Source organism: Astatotilapia calliptera, chromosome 3 (assembly GCF_964374335.1).
Source record: "Astatotilapia calliptera chromosome 3, fAstCal68.1, whole genome shotgun sequence".
Lineage (NCBI taxonomy): Eukaryota > Metazoa > Chordata > Actinopteri > Cichliformes > Cichlidae > Astatotilapia > Astatotilapia calliptera.
The window spans coordinates 53695735-53708597 of record NC_137424.1 but is presented as its reverse complement, the minus strand read 5'-3'; positions in this window follow the sequence as shown (position 1 = coordinate 53708597).

The following is a 12863-nucleotide window of genomic DNA, read 5'->3' as shown; positions in this document are numbered from 1 at the left end:
AAGAAGAAATTTGGCTTGTCCATGTTCTTGTGAGGAACCTTCAAGTCCAAGGTTATGTAAAACTAGCTTCACTGTGGACAGTGATATGGTTTTCCAGCAGGTTCCAATTCATGACAGGCTTCACCCTTGGTGGGTCCTGGGTTGTTCTTGAACTTCCTAACCAATTTCCTCTGACAGTTAGGGTCTTCTTCCAGACTCTGACAAAGTGGTGACACACTCAAATAACTGAAAACTGATGATCTTGACAGTTAGTGTAAATAGGTTTTGGACTTGCCAAATTGCCACTTGTAAAAAAGGATTTAAGTGAGTGTATGTATATCTATTTCTGCCTATATATGTACTTTTGACACTGTGGATTAGACGAGATTGAAAACAAATTCAAATTTGTGCACCCAATTTTTGTTTGTTAAAGGCATTAAAGGTGTCAATGCTGTACAGTTCAAAGAAATAATGAAAAGCCCATGATGAGTGAATGTAAATATCTGACCACAACTGTATACTGTGTTGTAAAAAAAAAACACAAACTATGAGCTGTAGTTGGCTTAAAAAAAAAAAGATATGTGTGTATTTTTGTCTTTCATATGCCTTTTGATCTGCTGTTTGTGCACCAAAATGAAGAAATAGCAAGCAAGTCAGAAAGTCACTATATTCCCTCCAGCTCCAGAGGTGCTGCGCCAGCGCTTAAGTCTGAACTTTGACCTCTGCTGGATCAATAAACTATCACCTTATTATCAAAAGTTGGATGATCCCTCTGCTGGGCCAGCACTTTAGTTTCTTCCGCTTTTATCGGGTTTCACACTCCGGCAGCTGTTGAGTTTGAAAGCAGCAGGGTGTCCATCTCAGTTATGGTGTGCGCAGATGAGTGTGTGTATTTGTGTGTGTATGAACAGCATCAAAATGTGTTTTACAGCCTGGGACGGTACCGGCCTCGTGTTGTTAGTGGACTGCATTCTTCTCTCTCTTCTCTTAATCACGTACAGACCCACAGTTCAACATCAGGGCAACACAAAAACACACTGCTTTCATCACAGAAAACATCTCTCATTGATATATTTTTCTCATTAGTTCAAAATCTTTTTCCTATTAGCATCTTATACTGTTCAATAGGATATTTTGCTGGAGTATTTGTACATGATAGCAGTATAATTTTCAAAGCGTGTCATGCTTTGAAAACTATATCGTTATCTTGCGTGCCAATGTTTTCCAAAAATGATCTCGCTTCTTATTTAAAAGAGTTTCACCTTTTGCTCCTAAGATCCCTCTGAGCCATGTTTATAGATTTATTTTTCTTTCTAATCAGGATCAAAGAAGCATTTATGATAAAGCTGCAGTCATAAAATGTGGAGAACATTTTGCTGTTTTGAAAAGTTGAAAAGAAGGTTTTTTTTTCTGGGCCAAATGATGCAATTTTCAGTAAACCTTTAATTGAAATGTAAAAGAACTTATAAAACCTAAAAGAAACGCTATATTTCTAAGGCATCTCAGAGGAGAAAGCATTGACCTTCTTTTCATTGTTCTGTTCAGTTATTGTAACAGTTTTGAGGCAGGTCCTAATAAAGGACGTCAGTCCCTCATGCCATGGTCATAGAGACGGATGCTGACAATTTGTTCAAGGTTCTTTATTTGTCACATGCATAGTTATACAAGTGTAACACATAGTGAAATGTAGCATTGGAGAAACACGTACATGAGTAGTCTGTCAGAGGTCATTTTGTAGGGCTGTGCGGCAGTTCAACTCCTGTTCCTCCATGCACAAAGCAGCAGATACCCATCCTAGTACTGAGGTAATGCCTTTCAACGGTGCTATCCTGCTCTTCCCCTCAAACTGTCCTGCATACTCGTAAAACTGGAGGAAGTGAACTGCATGTGCAACTTTAATGGGCTGCAGGTACTCTCATATGAATGCAGATTTCTGAGGAATGTTTCCAGTGCCTTGAAGAATCAAGACATGGCATTAGTTTCTATGTTGAACAACAGTCATCTGTAGTCATATTCATGGCCAATCTGTCTCCTCTATATAAAAATCTGAATATTTTCATCCCACTGTTTTCTTTGAGTGCTATTTGTTAGCATTTAGTGATCAATCATTAAAAACTTCAGCATAGCATGTTTTTAACAAAATTCATTGGACCAGTGTAAGTGAAGGCAATTAATAAATTACTTACTCAGTTTCTGTGGTTTTGAAAATTACTTGCAGTCATTTTATGCGGTGGCAAATATATCAAAGGAAGCTAACATAAATAAAGCAAGCTAGCAAGCTAACATAAACGAGCAGGGCCGGAGGGGCAGCGTTAACATGCATTTTCACTCTTTGTTGCCCATAATGTGTTTAGAGCACAGTGGTCTAAATAATTATGTAATGAAAGAAGTCTGAAAACACTAAGATTCTTCCAGCTGTTGGCAGTCTGGCCAAACTCAGTATCCAAGCAAGAACTGCCACCCCCAGTGTTAACCAACAGGCTCTATGATAGAGCCCCATTAGAGTTTGTGAAAAAGGTACAGAACTAGACAAGATGAACACCAGGACAACTCAACAGCTAGCTGATATCATCTCTATGGCAAAGCACAGTGGCAGCAGCCTTGCGCTTCTCAGAGGCAGTTAGAGAGACAGTCTGTGGCAGGGAAGGACCTGTTTCTGATGAACGACCTGAAATTGGGCTGTTGGTTAAACTATCAGTACAACAGTGACTAATGTTTTCAAATTGTGATTATGATTTATGTAGTTCAGATTAACCCTCTGTACCCCCATAACAGCCACAGCCAGCTGCTCAATGGATGCACTACGATTTGTATGTAAAACATTTTCTGCACACTATGTTTTAATGTCTTTGAATAATTTAACACTTACTATAAATCAGGAATAAAAAAGTGCTGATTAAATATTTTAGTGAAATTTTACATTTTTACCCCAAGTCATCTGTAATGCTCTTGCCAGCATTCATTGGTAGCAAGCAGGCAGTAGGCAACCTTTATTGTGGCAAATGCAAGCTCCAGAGTCCAAAAAGTTAATGACAATACTTAACACTGGCTGGTGACAAGCAGGGAAGTTAGCATAATAAAAACAGCTAGACAAGACATGACACCAGACATGACAACAAAGGACAAGAGAACTGAGGTCATAAATACACAGAGGCTGATCAGCAGAAAAGGGCACAACAGGCAAATGAACCTTGCAGGAACCTCAGGATATCAACACACTTGCTTGAGTCAAAAACTGCTGGCAGAGCTTATAGCTTGTTCTTTAAGAGAAATTGGCTGCAGAATTCAGAGGAACAGTTCAAACTTCTCACCTCTCTCTCATCTCCCTCGTCTGTCATCTTCTCTAAGGCCATGAACCTGACAGGCGTTAAATTATACCTTTGTTCCTCCTTCCTTTCCACCACCTCTTTCCTCAATCATACTCTACTGACCTCTACACATGTACACATACACATGTGGCACATGGGATGTGAGTACATGTGGGACAGGAACTAGCATGCTTGAATCTAACAGATCTCTGCCATATATTATTGAAATGTTGTATCGTGTATTAAATTCAGGCAGCTGCAGTGGAAAACTGACTGACTGGGTCAGATAATATACAGCAGGAAGAAGGATAGCTCAGAGAGGCTGTTTGACAGAAAACACATTATGTTTTAGGCTTTATTTTAGCCATTTAATACAACAAGTACATGCATACCTAGATAAGAGAGGAAGCTTTCACAAAATGAAATGTTGTTTTTATGTGGTGAAAAAGGAGTGAAAATGAACAATTTAGTCATGAACTTTAGAAAGATTAATTTATCTGCACAGATTTTAAATAATTGTAACATAATTTAGTATAAAAACCTGTCACTCTACATGCAACAGTCACAACCTGACAACATTGCAATGACATCGAAACTGATCATTAATCAACGAGGTTAGTACTTTAGGGTTGATGTGAGATTGAAAATATTTGAAATAACTAAAAGACAAAAGATGGGAATTGGATCATTAAAATTGTAGGATGCAAGTGAAATAAATATATTTCTATATAGAGATATATAGAGACATTATATACAGTGGGGCAAAAAAGTATTTAGTCAGCCACCGATTGTGCAAGTTCCCCAACTTAAAATGATGACAGAGGTCAGTAATTTGCACCAGAGGTACACTTCAACTGTGAGAGACAGAATGTGAAAAAAAAATCCATGAATTCACATGGTAGGATTTGTAAAGAATTTATTCGTAAATTAGGGTGGAAAATAAGTATTTGGTCACCTCAAACAAGGAAAATCTCTGGCTCTCACAGACCTGTAACGTCTTCTGTAAGAAGCTTTTCTGTCCCCCACTCGTTACCTGTATGAATGGCACCTGTTTGAACTCATCATCTGTATAAAAGACACCTGTCCACAGCCTCAAACAGTCAGACTCCAAACTCCGCCATGGCCAAGACCAAAGAGCTCTCGAAGGACACCAGGAAAAGTATTGTAGACCTGCACCAGACAGGGAAGAGTGAATCTATAATAGGCAAGCAGCTTGGTGTGAAAAAATCAACTGTGGGAGCAATCATCAGAAAATGGAAGACATACAAGACCACTGATAATCTCCCACGATCTGGGGCTCCACGCAAGATCTCATCCCGTGGGGTCAAAATGATCATGAGAACGGTGAGCAAAGATCCCAGAACCACACGGGGGGACCTGGTGAATGACCTGCAGAGAGCTGGGACCAAAGTAACAAAGGTCACCATCAGTAACACACTACAACGGCAGGGAATCAAATCCCGCAGTGCCAGACGTGTTCCGCTGCTGAAGCCAGTGCATGTCCAGGCCCGTCTGAAGTTTGCCAGAGAGCACATGGATGATACAGCAGAGGATTGGGAGAATGTCATGTGGTCAGATGAAACCAAAGTAGAACTTTTTGGTATAAACTCAACTCGTAGTGTTTGGAGGAAGAAGAATACTGAGTTGCATCCCAAGAACACCATACCTACTGTGAAGCATGGGGGTGGAAACATCATGCTATGGGGCTGTTTTTCTGCCAAGGGGACAGGACGACTGATTTGTGTTAAGGACAGAATGAATGGGGCCATGTATCGTGAGATTTTGAGCCAAAACCTCCTTCCATCAGTGAGAACTTTGAAGATGAAACGAGGCTGGGTCTTCCAACATGACAATGATCCAAAACACACCGCCCGGGCAACAAAGGAGTGGCTCCGTAAGAAGCATTTGAAAGTCCTGGAGTGGCCTAGCCAGTCTCCAGACCTCAACCCCATAGAAAATCTGTGGCGGGAGTTGAAAGTCCGTGTTGCTCGGCGACAGCCCCAAAACATCACTGCTCTCGAGAAGATCTGCATGGAGGAATGGGCCAAAATACCAGCTACTGTGTGTGCAAACCTGGTAAAGACCTATAGTAAACGTTTGACCTCTGTTATTGCCAACAAAGGTTATGTTACAAAGTATTGAGTTGTATTTTTGTTATTGACCAAATACTTATTTTCCACCCTGATTTACGAATAAATTCTTTACAAATCCTACCATGTGGATTCATGGATTTTCTTTTCACATTCTGTCTCTCACAGTTGAAGTGTACCTCTGGTGCAAATTACTGACCTCTGTCATCATTTTAGGTGGGGGAACTTGCACAATCGGTGGCTGACTAAATACTTTTTTGCCCCACTGTATATATATATATATATATATATATATATATATATATATATATATACACACACACACACACACATATGAGACTTTGTGTTTTACACATCTTAAACCAAAGCATTTATTACCAAATGTGAAAACTTTCTGACACCATTGAACTATATACATATATAGGTGACCATCACAGTCACAATGTTTCAGTTTGATTATCTGACAGTTTTCTAGCACCTGACCACCTCTACATGTTAAAAAACACTGATTCGCTGCCTTAATATTGGCTGAATACATATTTGCATGATGAAAGCAGTTAAAAAGGTGGACTGAGCAATGTGTGGACAGTGCATGCATATTGCGAAAGACATTTGTTTTAAGAGATTGAATGTTTTTTGGAAGTAATTTCACAAGCTCTTTTATGGAGATATTTGTGAATTGTCTTCAAAGCCCTACTCACTCATGGCACTCACATGAGCGTGTAGATTTAGCTGTGATGAAGCTGAAGGTTCTACGTGAAAATAGCACCTGTCCACATTCATAAAACACAGTTGGTTCATGTTTTAGCTACGCTTTTTACAAAAGGAATTATTATTATTTTAGAGCCTTAAAGACAGAAAATGTAGTTTATTCTTTTGATTGACAACCAATAAAGTCGTCAAATGCATGAACTTAAAAGAAAAAGCAAAACAACGTTAGCGCTCATTTACAACTTCCAGTAGGTTTCAGCAAGTACCACTCAGGACTCGAGTGTGCATGCTTGCATTAGGAAATATTTACACATTCATGCGTCACTGTGCACGATCATGTGTATATGTGATCTTTGTGTGTCACTACGTGCGTCACTGAATAAAGTGGCCGTGTGTGTTCCCATTATGAGCTCCCTCTAACATAGGCAATGTTACAGTCTTACATCGGTAACTTGCGTTTCTTCCCACCCGATCATGCGTCAGCCTCCGGTTAGTAATCGCTCTAATCGATGCAGAGACAGAATTGCTCGCCCGTCTTGCCTTGCTCTTCTGAATAAATGCTGCCACAGAGTTCGACCTCCACTCTTTCCCCTCCTTTAATTCCCCACACTTTTCCGTTTCTTACAGTTTCTTCCTACTCGTGTTTCCCTTGCACTGTGTGTTTTAAGTTATTCATGGTCTAGATCCCATGTGTCGCACAGCTGCACCACAGATCTTACCAAATCCTTGACCCTAGTCTTGGATGGATAGGTGGACTGGATGAAGTGTGACTGCTGCTGCCAAGGTTCTCTCTGCACTGAAGCTTTGATCGTGTCCTCACCTCAGGTTTGTGTGATTTTGTGAAATGAAGATGTCTTAACATGCAAATCATGAGCACTTCTAACTGTAAGAAGAACAGTTATATAAAAAGAGATGTGATAGCAGAAGCTTTGGTAGAATACGTTTTGCTTTACCTTCACCAGTGCAGGTGCTAATCCCCTTTGTGTTCAGTTTTTAAGTTGAAAATATTCCCTTGAAACTCAGTGCTTTATTATAGCACTTCTGTTGTTATACTTATCATTATTCAAAACATGCTGATGATAAAGAACAAGATTTCCATACCAGATGGGTCAGGGCCCGGGTTAATAAGGACCGCCTCAGGTCTGGCCAACAGAGTGCTGGTGGAAACTGTGCCACTGTTGGCTGAAGACAAAGGCAGAAGATTGGGGGGGGGGGGGGGGGGGTGTAGAGTGAACAGTGTTGTGGAGGAGATAGTAGGGACTTTAAATGTGGAGAAGGTTCATAGATGTAGTGAATAAGGACATGGAGAGGGTTGGTGTGATAGAGGAGGATGCTAGACATAGGGTGAAGAAAAAGATTATCTAATGTGCATCCAGAAAAAGAAAGAAAATGTGTCTATTATATTATTTAGCATCTGGTTGCTTTGCAGAATGAATATCCATAGTTTTCAGACAGATTAGTGACTAGTTAAGGAAGATTTTCTTCAGGGGGAACAGGTGGAATGTAAGTGCTATGGAAAAACAAAATCTATTCATGTGCAGTTTCAAGTCTGGTGTGCAAAATTAAATAAAAGAATATAATTGCTGGCTTAGATGTTCCATTAGGAGGCTGCAGTTTGGCAAGGGCCTCACTGAGGATCAGAGTTTTCTCTTAAATGCCTGGCAGATCCCTTTGACAGAGGTCAACAATCAGAAAAATAAACTCTGGGAGGGTGTCGTGCAGTAACGAGAACAAGTAAGCATTTATAGATGAAGAAGGGGATTATTTAAGGTGTGGTCCAGCTGCTGAGAATCTGATAAACTGTCATGATCATGTTTCTTTGACCCAGGTTTTTGAGTTTGCTTAGTGCTTTGCTCATTTCTCTCAGGTTATTCAGACACTTATCCCTTTAAAACAGGTCAGAGTGGGCACGCTCCGTTTTGCGTAACTATTTTTAAATCCCTGTAGAACCGAAACCACGTAAGCTAGCGCAATAATTTTTTTTGCATATGAAACCGGAGGAGTTGAAATTACATCTTGTGCCATCAGCTTGTCCTAGGTCACGGTTTCCTTCCACATATCGCTTTGCAAAGATTGCATTAAAAGCACTTGCAGCAACAAAAGCATAATATTCCAGAAACACGCTTTGCCGATCCGATCAGCTGTTCATAACACTTCCTACATTGAAATAGACGTCAGCGCGAACTATCGCATGTCCGCCATTACCTGCCCGAAACCAGAAGTGACATGACGTCACTTCTGGTTTTGGGCAGGTAATGGCGGTAATTTCGCGGAAAATGCAGTTTTATACTTATAGGCCTTATAAGCCTATAGTGGTGTTTTTAATAGTCATGTTTGACATCAAGCTTTTCTGAATAGTTGCTGGGATGCTTAGAACTCAAACTGCACTGCTTTAAATAGTTTATTTTGATGCACCTGCTGTTTTCTTTGCAAATTTGCATAATAGGATTGTTTTTCGTTTTTCCTGCAGTATATAAAAATTGGTGTATCTCAAAAATAAAACTAGGAAGACACTCAAAATAAATTTCCTGTGGTGGGAAACTACTTTTTCAACTTTTTTGTATTTAAAGTTTTGAGGGATAAGCCTCTTAAATTTCTCTAATTAGAAATATATGTAAAAAAAACAAAAACAAAACAATTTTCAATTTTTTTGTAGTCTATTGCACTTTTTTTTGCAATTTATGTAGTTACTATGCACTTAATGCATACATATTATTTAAATTTGGGCTATAACAGTTGTATTAATGTATAGCAACTTGAAATGCTCCCAGAAATGGCACTACAGCATGTAAAAATATAAAGTAAGCTCTGGCGGACTTGGTTCTATGGTAGGTCTTAAAGGGTTAATTTGAGTTTTGGTGTCCGTGGTGTGTAGTCTATAAGGTCTGTTTATGGATGTCAAGTTTGGTGTTGCTCTCTTTTTTCTTTTGCTGTCTCTCTCCCTTTGTCTCCCTCTCACTCTCTTGTCCCTTGCTCTCTAGCTCCCTGGCTCTCTCTGTGTTTCAGCTCTGTCATGCTCGTCTACCATGTGTGCTGTTGTCTTCCCACATCAATTTGTGTGTCTTATTCTGCATCTTGGTGTGTGTTTCTTGCACATCCTGTTTTATTCTGATAGTCACTTGTCCTTTGCGCTTCATGTTCAGTTTTTCATCCTCTGTCTCATCGATTAGATTACATCCAGCCATGTTCCCCAGGTGTTTCCTCTTTGCCCTGATTCCCTTGTTTTTATTGTCTGCATTTCCTTCTGCTCCCTGTTGCGATCTCTCTCAATGCTGCATATTCTGTCCACCTAGTGTCTTTTCAGTTTTTTGTCTCTAAACCCAGCAATAAAGATGCCTTTAAGTTTAGTTCTGCCTGAGAGTCCTACAGTTTGGGTCCTACCCTGCCTGCCCCGCACCATGATAATAAATTCTCTCAAATACAGCAAAACAGTAACAATAAAGTAAGTTTTGCATTCAATAATAAAACCTCAATAAGAAAACATCCCCCCCCCCCCCCCCTCCATCTTTAGATTTTTCTGCAGTCACAGGGTGTTCCTGGTCTCTCCGTATCAACAACCAAACCAAGCAGGGCTAATCAAGCCCCAGCTTGCTGGTCAGAATAAAATAACCTTATAGTAAAAGTTGTGCAGAGTAAATTCTATCAAAATCTAATAATAGGTTTGGTTCCATTAACAGCCGCCCAAGGATAGATCAGCCCTGGCTATCTAGTGGCTTTCTTTGTGGCCCTTCTCCTCACCTGTCCTCTATTGCCCATATGCTTGAGGACTTTGGAGTAACCATCCAAACAAAACTCTACATCCTACCTCTGTGGGCTCACAGAACATTTTGTCAAGACACAAAGTAATGGGGGTGATTTGTGTTTTTGTCGTCTCATAGATGATGGTCGCATGTGGCAGCTGCTTGTCCATATCCACATGTAATTGCAGACAGAAGACCTGTCCTCATTTTTGACTGCAGTAAGACTTTCACAAACGGGATCTTGTTTTTACTCTGATATCATTTTCTTCTGTTTCATTTTTTTATTTTTATCGATCCTTCCTTTTTTAGATATCTGTCTGTTAACCTATCCCTTCTTTCTCTTAAACTTTATGTGTACAATACTCTGTCTGTGTGACCAAAATAGCAGCTCAGGTACAGTACCATGTTTTCCATATGGCTCCCATTCACTTACTGTGGAGAAAGGTTATATTGTAGCAACCTGGCCTGTAAAAACAGAGGCAAGTCTTAAAATATAATGAAAACCCCACTTCGACATTTACGTTGCCTGTAGGAGTAGTTTAGCAGTGAAGTAGTGGGTCTGTGTTTGATCCTGGAAGAAAAAGCAGAAAAAAACATTAAAAAAAAAAGTCCTAAAAGTAAGAAACTGAGCATCAACTGTACCAACCACCTGAGGTACATTTTTTTTAATCCAGAGGAAAATTTTCCAGGTGAAACATGTCTGCACGAAAATAAAAATCACTAACTGTAAAAAAAAAAAAAGTATTACTTTCATAATCATTTTACAGCAGGAAGTTACTTTTTACAGCTTTAAAACTAATTGTTTTTGGAACAAGCTATAAACAAAAAAAAAATCACAATTCCATACATATAAATACACAAAAATGCACATTATGATTTTACAATGACAAATGTTAGCAGATAATTGCCTACCGTTTCATCACCGTCCTTTGAGCTCTATATTTGGTCTTCACCACCCCAAACCAATTCAGATACGAACTTTTTTTTTTCTTTTTTTGCCTGTCCCGTTTGGCTCTTTTGCCATCAGAATTATTGTCTAAAGGCAAAGAAAGATGCCCAACGGATTTACTTTACCAAATTGACCATCCCAGCCTTGCCGTAATGGTCCATTTGATTCACCTTTTATTGTTCATTTTATTTTCACTTGCTGAATACGGGACAGACTTGACTGGGGGAAAGAAGGGGAGAAAGAAAGAGGGAAAGAGAAACAACTGAGAAGAGGGACGGTGGAGAAGGGCAAAAGACAAAAACCAACAGAATGAGCAGAAAAAAAATAAGAAAAAAAATGCATATATCAATCACCTGGATCACCTGCTGAGAAAGAAAAAAGAAAACAAGCAGAAGAGAACAAGAGTAATAGAATAAACAACATCACAATGATATATGGGAATATGACAGTAAATACTAAATATTAAACATTATTGTGCAGCACATAAGATCAACAGAACACAGTGTGCTTTGAGGTAGGAGCCAAAAAGGGTGTAGTTTGTGGGTGTGATCACCCGTGTGTACACCTGTGAGCATGGACGCGCTTGTTTTTTGTTTTTTTAAAAGGTTCCTTCATGTAATGATCTGCTAGAGGGTGTGGGGGGGCCACAGCCCCGTCCTCCAGGGCATGAAGCAGGTATGGAGAAGATCAAAACTAGAGACATCCAGAGGCCCCCAGAACACAAGAGACCAAGGAAGACCAACAGAGGGGCAGCCGCGCCACTGTCCCAGAAAGAGCTGAGGAGAGTCCCAGATGAGGGCTCACTCAGCAGCCGCGGAGCAGAAGCCAGGGGGAGTTGCAGTGACGCGCCCGTGAGCTCCGCCGGCAGCCAGCCGTGCCTGAGTGACCGAGCCCCAGGCCGAGAGGCCGGGGGCACCCCACCTCCGAAGTGGCCCGAGCGAGCCCCAGGCTCCAGGCCCCGATATGCGGCCGCCAAGGAGTCAGCCGGTGTGTACCCGGACGCCCATCCCCGGACACAAAGAACCACCAACGCACCGATGTCTGAGGGAGTCCGCCACTGGCAGGGGAAGTGGTGGTAGGGGGAGATAGGCCTCCAAACCTTGGAGGGCCTAAGATGTCCCCAGAGAGGTGGCGCCTGACACCCAACCTGACATATAGACACAGAAATACAGACACACACATATACAAACATCCATTCCCACCCTCATGCTCTCATATGCACTTACTCCACACTCAACCAACGTGGAGACAAACATAAAGAGACGCTGTACACACGATCACACTCCCCAAGCGTACTCTACAAACCGGGTCTAGGTACCCTTGCCCCTGGAGGGGGGAACTGCACCCAGACCCAGATACCAACTTTAAAACTAAGGGTTGGTATATAAAAACAATACAACTAAAAGCACTGAGTGATGATTCTTTGTGCATTCATCGTTGTGGGTAATCTCTTTCATATTTCTTTTCTATCTATTGTTTATATATTTCGGTTTAATGAACCGGCTTTAAATAATCGTGTAAACTTTTAGCAAACATGGAAACTACAGGGAAGTGAACCAGATAACATGTAGACATTAAAATAAACTTTTTTTGTTCTTCGTAAAAGATCTGTCTGTATGGTTTTCTTTCTGATTTAAGCTGGAACTGATTTAAACTGGCACTCCATTGAAGTGGACGAGTATAAATGAAGACAAAATGCCAACACCGAGTGCGACTCGGCTGTTACTCATTGTTTGAACTCAGGAAGGAACCACACAAACCGACATGGATTAATTTAAAGATATCAAACATACAGGCAGAAACAGGCATTACTAAAATAATGAACTCTACTTTTCAGGCCCATTGTATTAGTAGAAACACATGGCTGACACACACAAACACACACTCTTCTTGGCTCACAGGCATTAATATCAGGGTGATATAATGACTCCCGAGGGCTCTGACCTTTTTAAGTGGGATGGAAAACAAAGGCAATGCTTAGACAGTGGCCCACGAGCTTGTACGCACACATCCACACTCAGCCGTACCATTCCAACTTTTTGCTGTGATTTATTGTGATAAAAGGGAGGACCATGGCCTTGGCAGT